Genomic DNA, 13540 nt, shown 5'->3' with positions numbered 1-13540 from the left:
ATGGGCAGCACTTTGAACACATTTTATAAGTGGTCAGAAACTTGTAAATAACTCATGAAAGAATAAAGTAACATTAAAACCAAGCACACCATTGTTTTTCTTGTGAAATTCTCGATAAGTTTGATGTGTCACATGACCCTCTTCCCATTGAAAAAACTAAAGTTGGATACAAAATGGCCGACTTCAAAATGGCCGCCATGGTCAACACCCAGCTTGAAAAGTTTCCCCCCTCCCATATACTAATGTGCCACAAACAGGAAGTTAATATCACCAACCATTCCCATTTTAATTAGGTGTATCCATATAAATGGCCCACCCTGTACTATATATTCAATTTACAACATATTTAGTCCAGTCATTTGTGCTTTAAATAGAAGAGTGGGCATTATTTGCTCGATGGTTTATTGGTATTGCCTGTAGTCTTCACTGAAGCCAACTCAAATGCATCAATAATTTCCCTCACCCATATATTTATTATGCAGCATTCATACCCACATAGTAGATGGTACCGTAGTTTGGATTAATCTGATCTATGTTTTTATGCATTTAAAGAGCCTCTGTCACCACATTATAAGTGCCTTATCTCCTACATAATGTGATCGGCACTGTAATGTAGATTACAGCAGTGTTTTTTATTTAGAAAAATAATCATTTTTGACGGAATTATGACCTATTTTAGCTTTATGCTAATGAGTTTCTCATTGGACAACTGGGCGTGTTTTACTTTTTGACCAAGTGGGCGTTGTGGAGCAAAGTGTATGACGCTGACCAATCAGCGTCATACACTTCTCCCCATTTATTTACACAGCACATAGTAATCTTACTAGATCACTATGTGCAGCCACAAATACACACATTAACGTTACTCAGGTGCCTTGACAGTGAATAGAGATCACTACCAGCAAGGACGGGATGTCTATTCAGAATCCTGACACTTCGCTAACCTTTGTGTGTGATTTACAGCAAGGCAAGCGTAATCTCGTTTGAAATGACAGTTTAAAGTGTAATCTTGCAAGATTACGCTCGCCTTTCTGTAAATCTCACACAAACGTTAGAGAAGTGTAAGGATTCTGAATAGACATCACGTCCTGGCTGGAGGTAATGTATATTCATTGTCAGGACACTTGAGTAACGTTAATGTGTGTCTATGTGGCTGCACATAGTGATTTAGTAATATAGTAAAACACGCCCAGTTGTCCATTGAGAAAGTCATTAGCATAAAGCTAATATAGGTCATAACTCCGTCAAAAATGATCGTTTTTCTAAATAAAAAACACTGCTGTAATCTACATTACAGCGCCAATCACATCATGTACAATATAGGGCACTTATAATGTGGTGACAGAGCCTCTTTAAAAGCATTTGAAGAAGTCTTCCTTACCTGCTCTACCAAGTGTTACATTTCTGTACTATATTTCTTATTTTTTTAATTTAATACAAAGGTATTGCTGAATAGTTGTATAGTCAAAGTGAAAGTGATCTGAAAATCTTACTACAGGGTATAAGTAAGTCACAAAGATACTCATTGGCAAGAGACATGAATAGAATAGCTAAAGCTTTATATCCTAATATGATTCTAGACAAATTTGTTGCAAAATGGGGCATTTATTTAACACAATGCTTGGCATGCTGCAACTAGGAATACATTTTATAGCTGCAATGCAAACTACAAATAATAGTGATTGTGTTAATATAACATGCTATTCAGTATAATTGTACAGTCCTAAATGACACCTTTCTTAACATTATTTAAGACGATTCTAAAAGAATCTTGTACTATTACAATAGTCATGATATCATTTTGTAGACTAAGCTGGTAGAAAGCACAATACTTGCTATCACCTGAGGACAAGCCCTGGCACCCAGGAGTTCAGTACTTTAGATTTTACCTTTTCATCTCAGAATCCCTTTGGGATGCAAAGTTAAGATTTAAGAGCCCTCCATAGTTCAAACTGGCAGCAGATTATATAAAGAGATGGGGAAGTGAAGGAAACTTTGTAATGCAATTAGATTGACAGACAGGCCTGTTTTAAGTTTTGTGAATTTGCTTGATTAATGAGAAGATAAAAATATAAACTATACATAAAACGAAAGTACGTGATCAACATATCTTAAAATGTGCTGTCATCTCGAGAGATTATGTTCTCACGGTCTTGATGTACAAAATATTTTCTTTCACTTTGCTTTATTTCAGATAACTAATGTACAAGGTTCTCATAACTACAGTTTTATTTTTATTTTTTTTCTTTAAAGGGACTTTCTGAAATATACACAATGAATTTTTTTATATAAATTGTAACATAATAAAAAGAAAACTCTACAATTTACTAATATACATAATTTCTCTATATCCACAAAAAGTAAGGCCATATGTACACAATGTGACCACAGGGACCTGTTTACATGCAGATGTCGCATACATCAGCCACTGTAGACAATGCAGTCAATTGACCAATGAGATGTGTGTCAGGTATGGACAGTCTTGTGTATTTATGGCCACAAGTTTGCAGAAAAAACAGACAATTGCACCTTTTATACTTGATCTATTATAGTAAATCGTGTGTTTATGTAACAAAAATATTAAAGTACCTGGCGAAAGTGTTTTTTTTTATATTTTTTTCTCGCTTAGGCCCTCTTCACATTGGCATTAGACTATTGCCATCAGAGGCATATTTTGATGACAAGAATAACACAGGGGCAGATTTACTAATACTATCTCATTTATAAATAAAAAATAGAAAAATTGAGAAAGTTTAGATGAAAGCTCACCGTGTATATATGCTGGTTTAAGGTGTGCCATTTCCTGGGTGCAACGGACAGACAATGGGCCTCCTCTGCAACAGCAGGACAATCCAAAATAAATTTATGGTAGTAATCCAGCACTCCAGAGGTATCCGTTAAAACTTTAAATTTATTGATGCATTAAAAATACATGTCCAATACACACTGATTATGATGAGGGCCTGATTGTTTTTTTTTGCAATTACTGTCCTGTTTCTGCTCAAACACAATGTTTTCTGGTTTAATGGTCAATACTACCACCAACTACAGGGTTGTCCCATGGGGGCTTGCTTCTCACCATCGTTGGCTTATATATAGCCTGGTGGGAAGAGAGGCATGTTTATAGTTGTGACAATCCTTTCATGGCCAATGTACACTGGTATGGTAGGTATATAGATGACTGTATCCTCATCTGGGAGGGTCCTACTGCCACCATATCAGTGTACATGGCATACTTAAATCACAATCCCGACAATTTAGTTTTCATACACAATTCATCCACATTAACCATCTAATTTTTGGACCTGTGGTTATGGGGGGATGTTACCTCAGGAAGGGTGAAAAGTAAAATCTTTTGTAAATACAGACCTCAGAACAAGCACCCAAAATACAGACCTCGGACCAGACCCCTAAATATAGACCCCAGGCCTGACTCCCTAAACTAATACAGTCCACATACCAGACCCTTTAAACTAATACAGGTCATGTGACCTTATGTCTGCAGGTCCCTTTTGCTGCGATTCGCGTAAAAAATGTGACAAAACTGCATTAAAACTTTGGGCAAATATGGGCCCCCCGGGAGCCTCGGGCCTGACCTAAACCCCATAGAGAATCTATGGGGTATTGTCAAGAGCAAGATGAGAGACACCAGACCCAACAATGCAAAGGAGGTGAAGGCCACTATCAAAGCAACCTGGGCTTCCATAACACCCCAGCAGTGCCACAGGCTGATCGCCTCCATGCCACGCCGCATTGATGCAGTAATTCATGCAAAAGGAGCCCAGACCAAGTATTGAGTGCATATACTGTACATACTTTCTAGATTTCAGCATTAAAAATATTTTTTTAAATTGGGCTTATATAATATTCTAATTTTCTGAGACACTAAATTTTGGGTTTTCATTAAATGTTAGCCATAATCATCAACATTAAAAGAAAATAAATGCTAGAAATAGATCACACTGTGTGTAATGAATCTATATAATAGGAGTTTCACTGTTTGAATTGAATTACTGAATTAAATTAACTTTTTGATGATATTCTAATTCATTGAGAAGGACTAGTATTGTTAGACAGCTTCCCATTTCCATAGAACAAAGTTTTTGAGATTCTTCTGAGCATCTTTTTTTTTTACCAACTGTACAAGTCTGTATAGATAAAAGTAGTCAATGAGTATAAGGCCCCATACACAAGGCCATATTGCAGTTCATACAAGTTCCAAGCACTACAGAGCCGCAATACAACACCCATAGTAATCGACGGCCCCATATTGTACTTTTGTATATATTTGATATAAAGGCTTATGGAGATTTTTGCTCACAGATTCATAAGGTAATTGCAATATGTTCCTCACTATGTCGTATTATGGACTTGAGGCATCGCTTTAAGGTAAAAAAAAACAACCTAGTAATTCAGTGCTGCATGGTGGGACCATAAGAGTGCCTATTACTTCCTAGTACAGAAACATATGGACTCCATGTGCCGCCATTCAGGCTTCAAGTGCATAGTTCTGCCATGTAAATGACTCATAAGGGCATGGTAAAATTGCTATATGTTAATTTCAAGCACGCAGTGTGCACACTATGTATTCCTAATTCCATGGGGCAATGTTCATAGAGGCATTATTACATTTTCCTGGTTATAATTGTTTCATTCACACAACTGCTACATTTTTGAAGCTTTGTCCAATCAGTGTAAGAATTTTCAAATATTTTTTTTAAATAGAAAGTAAAAAAAATATTTTGATTATTGAATCTAAAGCACTTACTGATGGCTCCATCCAACAATAAGAAAATAAAAGATCTTATCTATCTCATATCTATATCTATCTATCTATCTATCTATCTATCTATCTATCTATCTATCTATCTATCTATCTATCTATCTATCTATCTATCTATCTATCTATCTATCTATCTATCCATCCATCCATCCATCCATCCATCCATCCATCCATCTAATATGGTTTTGTTTAGACACAGGTAGCAGGATAGCTTCTGATTTTGGAAGGCTAGATGTGATATTCTCTGTGCATATCTACACAACTTTGTTGAACTGAGCAATTCATCCATTAATATTAGTCATGTTTAGAAAACAGTATGTGCCTTGATGAAACATATACTGTAGCTTTGTAAATTACTAAATAATAATCAAAATATAGAAGTACTAAGCAATAGAGCTTAAAATTATATAAACTGAGAATTCATAACCAGATTTTGGAATCCTCCCTGAAGATAAAGTTTTAATTATATTGGATATTTTTAATTAAATGCTGGTTGGTTGAAAATTAACTAACAGTTTCAAATCTGTCAGCATCCTCAAGCAGTCAGTTGGACTTCATTGATATTTGTATAGTTTAGTGTAAAAACATCACTACAATATTTGTAGACGCGTCAGCATTTTATGTAGCATGACATTAATTTTAATGTGAAAACCTATGCAGGTGCGTTTCGCATGTTCTACTAACCCTAAGGGTATGTGCACACGAGAAGTGGCTTTTACGTCTGAAAAGACAGACTGTTTTCATGAGAAAACAGCTGCGTCGTTTCAGACGTAAAAGCTCCTCCTCGCATTATGCGAGGCGTCTTTGACGCCCATAATCTTGAGCTGCTCTTCATTGCCTTCTTTGCCGAGGCAGTCATTTTACGCGTCGTCGTTTGACAGCTGTCAAACGACAACGCGTAAATGACAGGTCGTCGGCACAGTACGTCGGCAAACCCATTCAAATGAATGGACAGATGTTTGCCGACGTATTTGAGCCGTATTTTCAGACGTAAAACGAGGCATAATATGCCTCGTTTACGTCTGAAAATAGGTTGTGTGAACCCAGCCTAACAGTGACCTGCTTCAGATTTGGTTGCTGACATTTTATGCAACTGAAAATCAGTCACATTCATCTGAAATCCACACACTTGCTGCAGAAACAACCCCATTCAGAAAAATGGAACTGATTTGCAGTCATAGAAATTTCCTGCAATAAAATCTGCTTCATGTGACTGCAAACTTAGGGTAAGAACACACACAGTGTAATCAGTGCGGATACACTACGTCAAGCTGCGCAGCGTATACGCCTGAACACCGCAGGGAATGCCGTCAGAAATCCCACACCACACTGTGGTGCGTTTTTTCGGGCATAAATTCCACTGCGGAAATTATCGCACATATTTACCCCCTCCCTTTTCTGACGTCCCCTCCGGGGTAAACCATTTAATGTTGTACAAGTAATTTAATTAGTTCCACTAAATCAATATTCAGATGCATAATTTGAAACTCCTGGGCCCTAATGCAAAAATCTTAAACAGGGCCCCTCAACTATCATAATATGTTTGTAATACTGGTGTCTTATTATCTGGTAGCGCGGACTTTGGACCCGATCAGGCACAGTAGCAAATTAGTTTTCTCTGTGAGAAAACAAATTTTGGGAAACAGCGATCTTGCAAATTGTGTCATCTGTTAGCATGGCTATTTGTTTAACCCCTTCAGGACTGAGCCATTTTAGAGCTTTAGGACGAAGCCAGATTTTTGGTCTGTACAGACTAACCCATCGGTTCGATCTCCGACAAGGGACTTCTCTGATAGGCTCCTTGCACTCTGCCTGGAGACATGGGCAGACACTCTGTGCAGTTAACTGCCGCTGTGGTGTATCGTCGCATGGCGGTTATTATTTAAAGTGCAGAAGTAACTGCACATCTAGGTGCGCGAAGTTACTGCTTACCTGGACGTGCAGTTACGTCAAGGTGCGGGAAGGGGTTAAATAGTACCTGTGATACTGTACATTATTTTTTTTAAACTTTAACCAATGTTTAAAGGTTTTAAAATATGTTTAGCAAAGTTGCAAACATTGCTGATGTCTAATCTTGATAAGTCAGAGTGCGATGACTTATTGTAAAATGTGTAGCGTAAAGTGGAAGCTTGTTATCATGGCAACTGCCAGATCTGTTTACCGAGCTGTCTTTCATCTCTGTGTCCTTGCTCTTGCTTGCTCTGGAGAAACGTGTCTTTTATTTGAGGTTTAACTATCTGCCTGATTGGGTAGCACCTGCGCTTGTACTCTGCTTCCTATTTTATTTCATGCAAACCTTGTGCTTAGTTACTTGCAGCATTGTGCATGTTTTACTTCATTTTTAAAGCTGCTCTTAGATACTTTCAATATATTAGGACATTTCTGTGCTGTCAATGTTTTATTGAGGCCTAATTCATTGAACACTATGGATTTAAAATCATAAGTCATAATTTCATTTCTCAACAGGGTCACAAAGCCTACAAATCACAGTGCTAAGCAAGCAAAGCCATTTCTCACCATAATGTCAAAACCACTTAGGAATGATATCAGGCGAGGCCAAGTGAATAATGAGCAGTCCTTAAATGTTAAGATATTGTAAATTACATTTATGTTGGAACTTGGATATATGTATATATCTATATCTATATATATATATATATAGATATATATATATATAGATATGTGTATGCATATATATAAATATATATATATATATATATATATATATATATATATATATATATATAAATATACACCACTTCATATATACACTACTGCCCATTAATTTCAATACACTCCCAGATTCATCAAATTCTCAGTAAAGGATGAACGAACGTGATACGTGAAATCTGTGTGAAAGACAGACTGTCTGTTAACCACAGCAACCAATCACAGCACAGCTTTAATTTTTTCAAGAGCAGAATGAAATGAAAGCTGCACTGTCATTAGCTGCAATGGGCAACAACGACAGTTTCTCTTTTACACAGGTTTCACATTGTACAGTATTTGCCTTGCATTGTGATACTGTGTACACTTGTGAAAACGTGTAACCGGTCTGGTAAATGGCTCCCAGGAAGGAGTTATTAATCAAAAAGCAATCTGCCATAGTCATTTTGAGAAATGCAGGGCATAGTCCGCAGGAACTTGCTCACCTGGAGAAGGTTTCTCTTGGTGGTGTGCAGCATACCCTCAAATGATACACCCCAAGCAAAAGTGTACGTGATCGAGCATGACCTGGACAACCTCAAGTTACCACAAAACAGGACAAATTTATCAGAGTGTGTTCCAAATGGGACAGATTTAAAACAGCTCATTAGATCTGTGCTCCTCTGATGAAAGCAAGGAAGAAAAGCGGGTTTATCGCAAATGTAAAACGTCACCTTGTAGCCAGTAGCTTGATGGGAAGTGTTGAAGCCCGAAAACGTTATCTAGGCCCATTAATAATAATAAGAAGAAGAGGCTATTGTCGGATAAAAGCACAGAAGCTGGGCCACTAGTCAGAATAAAAGCAATTTTTTCACAATTGAATCAAAGCTTGAGATGTTTGGTCCAAGAGGTGAAAGTATGTTCGGCGTGCAACAGGTGAGCGCTTTCTTTCAGTTTGCTTTCAGCCTGGTCTAGGGATATTTTGGAGGTGGTGCAGTTGGTGACTTACTAAAAATTGTAGTAATCATGGACTCCAATTGCTACCACAACATCTTGGTGCACCATACCATCCTTTCCATCACCTGTCTTATTGGTTGTGGTTTCCCACTACAGCAAGATAACAACCCAAAACATACCTTCTGTCTTTGCAAAAAGTATGTTCAGTCAAAAGAACGACAAAAGGTTCTGAAAAACATGGTTTGGCCACCCCAGAGTCCCAATTGCAATCCAATTGAACTCCTTTGGGATCATCTGGACAGGTGTGTCTGAGATGTGCAAGTTACAAGACAAAATCACCCTTAACTTGTTTTTAAAGAATATATATATATTTTTATTAGCTCGCTCACTCTTGAAGAATTAGAGTGCTTTACAGCACAATTAAAGTGTGGGCAATGTACGGGACAGTCCTTTAGTGGGTGCCGGAGGGTTGACAATTTTTAATAAACATTTTATTACAAAGACCCCTTATTCTTTAATAATAAGAATAAGAGGGCTAAATAAATAAAAGATTTATCCCGGGGAACCCTTTTAAAAACCATAAATGTACATACTGATAAACTGATCATAGTGCTACTCTGGCTCCCTACACACTATGTTTTAATAGACAGCACAGAAGGTGTTAAGTTGTTCTGGTGGAACTAGTGACAGCTGTTTCCAATTCTGCGTTCACATTTGCATGGAACTTGTTTGAATAGTATAAATAATAATAATTCTCTGTACAGCAAAAAATACATTTCAAGTAGTTTTTCAAAGCTCTAGATACAATCATAAAGCATCTTCTATATTATCCAGAGACTTGATATATGCACTGTGCTATGATATATTGGAACAAATCTGTTATCAAAACGATATTAAAAGTTTAGATTTTGTTTCTCAGTTGTTAAAAAATATTGGGTTCATTTTTACAGAGGTTCTGTTTTATGGCTATCTGATAGGAGGTCTTCAGTTCCAATCAATTTTTGAGAAAACAAATAACTCCTCTGCTTTAATTACATTGGGAAATCTGACAAGCGGTAGACTCCCGTTGGGTGGGATGTGGGATATTACCCAGAACATAGTTTCCAATAGCCTCCAATCATGCAAAAAAGGTGATAACCCAGTGACAACAGGATCACTCTAGTGTCATTATTGTGGAACATACTGGTGACAGATCATCAACATACATTACATCATCTGTAAATGTAATACAAGTTACCAGTGTATGTCACATTAACTGAATAGTTCTACTCTTCTACGATTATATTAAAGATGAGCTTTGTCAACAATAATAATGAATCACTTTTGCATTAGATATTAAACCTGCCAGTGGATATACTGAAGGATACTAAAAATGTAAAAGAATTATACTGTACAGTACTGTATGTTTTACTATATTTCATGAAAAATAAATCTAATAAGTGGTATTTGAGCCTATATTTTCTATTGTATTCAGTATTTTCATATTTAGTATTTAGAGCTGCTTCAGTGGTTTTGTTAATAGCTTTCGGCTTATAAAATAGGCTGGATCATTGAACCAAACGGGTAAACCATCAACTTATGGTCACAGTTGTAAAATATCAGGTTCTACAAGCCCAAGAGAGAGATTAAGTGTGTAGTATACATCCTCAGTCCAAGAACTTGATGACTAAACTACTTAGAGAAAGAGCTGCTAAATTATTTGTTCACATGGCAAATAAGTTGTGAATAAGTGCTGCTAATTATATCATGTGTTACAGTACATACACATTGAGTGACCTTCAGGACAAGTATTAAAGTTTTTCTATGTCTAGTAATGGTCTATAGCTTCCCAAGGATACATTTGCTTTTCACTTTACAAAAGCAGTGTGCATTATATTTGATGGTCAAGCACAAGAAAATATACGAGTGCCTTGTGAAAGTATTCCCTCCCTTGGCGTTTTTTCTGTTTTGTTGCATTACTGCATTGAATTAAAATAGATTTTTGGGGTTTTTTACTAGTTGATTTATGCTTCATGTTTTCCAATTGGAAGGTGCAACATATTGTTTACCGCCGTAAAAAACGCAGCGAAAAACGCGAGTTGTTAAAAAACCGTCTGAAAATCAGGAGCTGTTTTCGCCTGCAAACAGCTCCGTATTTTCAGACGTTTTTGGTCACTGCATGTGAACATACACTCAAAGACGCTTCATTTTCAGCTTCAAAAACGCCTGAAAATAAGAGGCTGTTTTCTCTGAAAACAGCTCCGTATTTTCAGATGTCTTTTAGTAAGCGTGTGAACATACCCTAAGAGTATGTTCACACTCACTGTTTTCAGACATAATTCGGGCGTTTTACGCCTCAAATTACGCCTGAAAAAACGTCTCCATTACGCCTACAAACATCTGCCCATTGCTTGCAATGGGATGTACGGTTTTCTGTTCCCACGAGGCTTAATTTTACACGTCGCTGTCAAAATACGGCACACAAAAAAACGCCTGTGAAAAGGAAGTGCATGTCACTTATTGGGACGTTTTTGGAGGCGTTTTTCATTGACTCCATTGAAAAATAGCAAGTTGCTACAAAAACCTCTGAAAATCAGGAGCTGTTTTTGCCTGAAAACAGCTCCGTATTTTCAGATGTTTTTGGTCACTGCGTGTGAACATACCCTTACGTTGCTGTCGCCAAGGTCTTAAGGCAAAGCCACGTAAGGGTATGTGCACACAACAACGCCAAATACGTCTGAAATTACGGAGCTGTTTTCAGGAGAAAGCAGCTCCTGAATTTCAGACGTTTTTACAAGTGCACGTGTTTTTCGCGGCGTCTTTTATGGACGTAATTGGAGCTGGTTTTCATTGGAGTCAATGAAAAACAGCTCCAATTACGTCTCAAGAAGTGTCCTGCACTTCTTTGACGCGGCCGTAATTTTACGCTCCGTCTTTTGACAGCGACGCATAAAATTACAGCTCGTCTGCACAGAACATCGTAAAGACCCATTGCAAGCAATGGGCAGATGTTTGCCGACGTATTGGAGCCATCTTTTCAGGCATAATGCTAGGTGTAAAACGCCTCCATTACGTCTGAAAAGAGGTCGTGTGCACATACCCTAATAGTACGCGATGATGATGTCAGGTGACACCCTGCTGCATGGCCAGGATCGGAGACAATTAACCCCTATAGTACAGCGCTCAAAAGCGTTATTCTTCCCCTATAAAAAACAATGCCAGAATCTCTATTTTTTGGTCACCACCCCTCACAAAACATAGAATGAAAAGTGATCAAAAAGACGCATTTACCCCAAAACAGTACCAATAAAAACTTCAACCTGTCCCGCAAAAAACAAGCCCTTACACAACTTTTTTGATAAAAAATAAAAAGTTATGGCACTCTAAATATGGTGACACAAAAAATTCATTATTTTAAAAAAAAGTAATTTTGTTGTGCAAACGCTGTAAAACATAAAAAAAAACTATATACATTTGGTATAGCTGTAATTGTATTACCCGCAGAATAAAGTAAAATGTCATTTATAGCTCACGGTGAACACTGTAAAAAAATAAAATAAAAAACTTTGTCAGAATTGCTGGTTCTTGATCACCTTGCTTGCAAAAAAATGGAAGAAAAAGTGATCAAAAAAATTGCATGTACCCCAACATGGTACCAATGAAAACTACAGATTGTCCCGCAACAAATAAGCCCTCACACAGCTCCGGTGGAGAAAAAATGTAATCAGCAAAATCTGCATGCCAAATAGCGCTCCTGCCATTCTGAGCCCTGTAGTGTGTCCAAACAGGACCCCGGGCTGCCATGACAACCATCGGCGCCCCCGATTGCTTTGCAGAGAGGGGCCGTTGGGCTGGCGGAGAGGGCCGTCCCCGGTTTAAATGTCGCTGTCGCTATTCACCGCGGCATGGGTTTTTCTTATGAAGGACATTTATGACATACACACAGGATATGTCACAAATGTCAGATAGATGCGGGTCCCACCTCTGGGACCCGCACGTATCTCTAGAACGGGGCCCCTTGACCCCGTTCTACCTTCTTCTGTTCTCGCTGCCTCCCGGCCACTTCCTGACTTTATGGTCGGAAGTTATGAAAACAGCGTTTCCGTAAGTCCCATAGTAGTGAATGGCAGTTACGGAAGCAGTATAGCATGTGATCTACGCTGTTTCCGTAGTTACCATTCACTTCTATGGGGCTTACGGAAACAGTGTAGCTCAGCGAGCTACGCTGTTTTCTTATTCACGTTTTCTCGTTCATGGTCGGAAATCAGCCGGAATACATAGAGGTAGAACGGGGTTTAGGGGCCCCGTTCTAGAGATAGGTGCAGGTCCCGGAGGTGGGACCCACATCTATCTGACAGTTATGACATATCCTGTGGATATCAGAAAAAAGGAGATTTTTGAAGCAGCACTAGTCCCGAGTATGGTGCGGTGCACGCTGTCAAGCCAGGCAAACCCACTCCAGCACGATGTATATCCAAAGAAGTAGTAGGACAACAGCACACGTCTTCAAATCATCAAAGTGGTTTTATTGTCAAGACATCCACAAACGACAAGCAACGTTTCGACCCATAGTGAGTGAAGGGTCTTTGTCAAGCCTTGGCTTGACAAAGACCCTTCACTCACTATGGGTCGAAACGTTGCTTGTCGTTTGTGGATGTCTTGACAATAAAACCACTTTGATGATTTGAAGACGTGTGCTGTTGTCCTACTACTTCTTTGGATATCCTGTGGATATGTCATAAATGTCCCTCATGGGAAAACCCCTTAAGGAGAGCAACAGGAAACTGTCTCAAGGTTCTTTCATGACAAACCCTAGCCACCATACTCTAGATTCTGGTTAATGTGCCTGGTTAGGTAGTGTGAAAAGTTTGATTTCTCTATTTCTGCTTGTCCCTGTTACTTGAAACATTTCCACATGTTTAAAGGAGTAGTTTGGGTAATAGAACTATATTAAGGAAACTGCTGATAAAACAATAAACCTTTCCTTTAAAGATGATTTGTCTCTAGTCTTATTTAAACTTTAGCATCTACTAGATGTGCTACTTAAATGGTACCTATCTGTACTACTTTACTTACTAAACAGCCCCTGAATCTCAGTTCAGAAGGTTGTTCAAAGGCACGTGATGCATGCTAGACAAGGACCCTCCTTTGGGCATGGCTAGCGTACCAACATTT

General features: G+C 38.2%; 1 protein-coding gene across 1 annotated transcript in view; it reads left to right on the top strand.

Moving 5' to 3' along the window:
* DMD (dystrophin) overlaps nt 1–13540 on the top strand; it is a 2416993-nt gene that overhangs the window by 415191 nt on the left and 1988262 nt on the right. The gene's annotated exons all lie outside the window — the stretch shown is intronic.

Source organism: Rhinoderma darwinii, chromosome 2 (genome assembly GCF_050947455.1).
Source record: "Rhinoderma darwinii isolate aRhiDar2 chromosome 2, aRhiDar2.hap1, whole genome shotgun sequence".
In the NCBI taxonomy this organism is placed as follows: domain Eukaryota; kingdom Metazoa; phylum Chordata; class Amphibia; order Anura; family Rhinodermatidae; genus Rhinoderma; species Rhinoderma darwinii.
The sequence above is the reverse complement of the archived record's forward strand: the minus strand, read 5'-3'. Positions and strand labels throughout refer to the sequence as shown.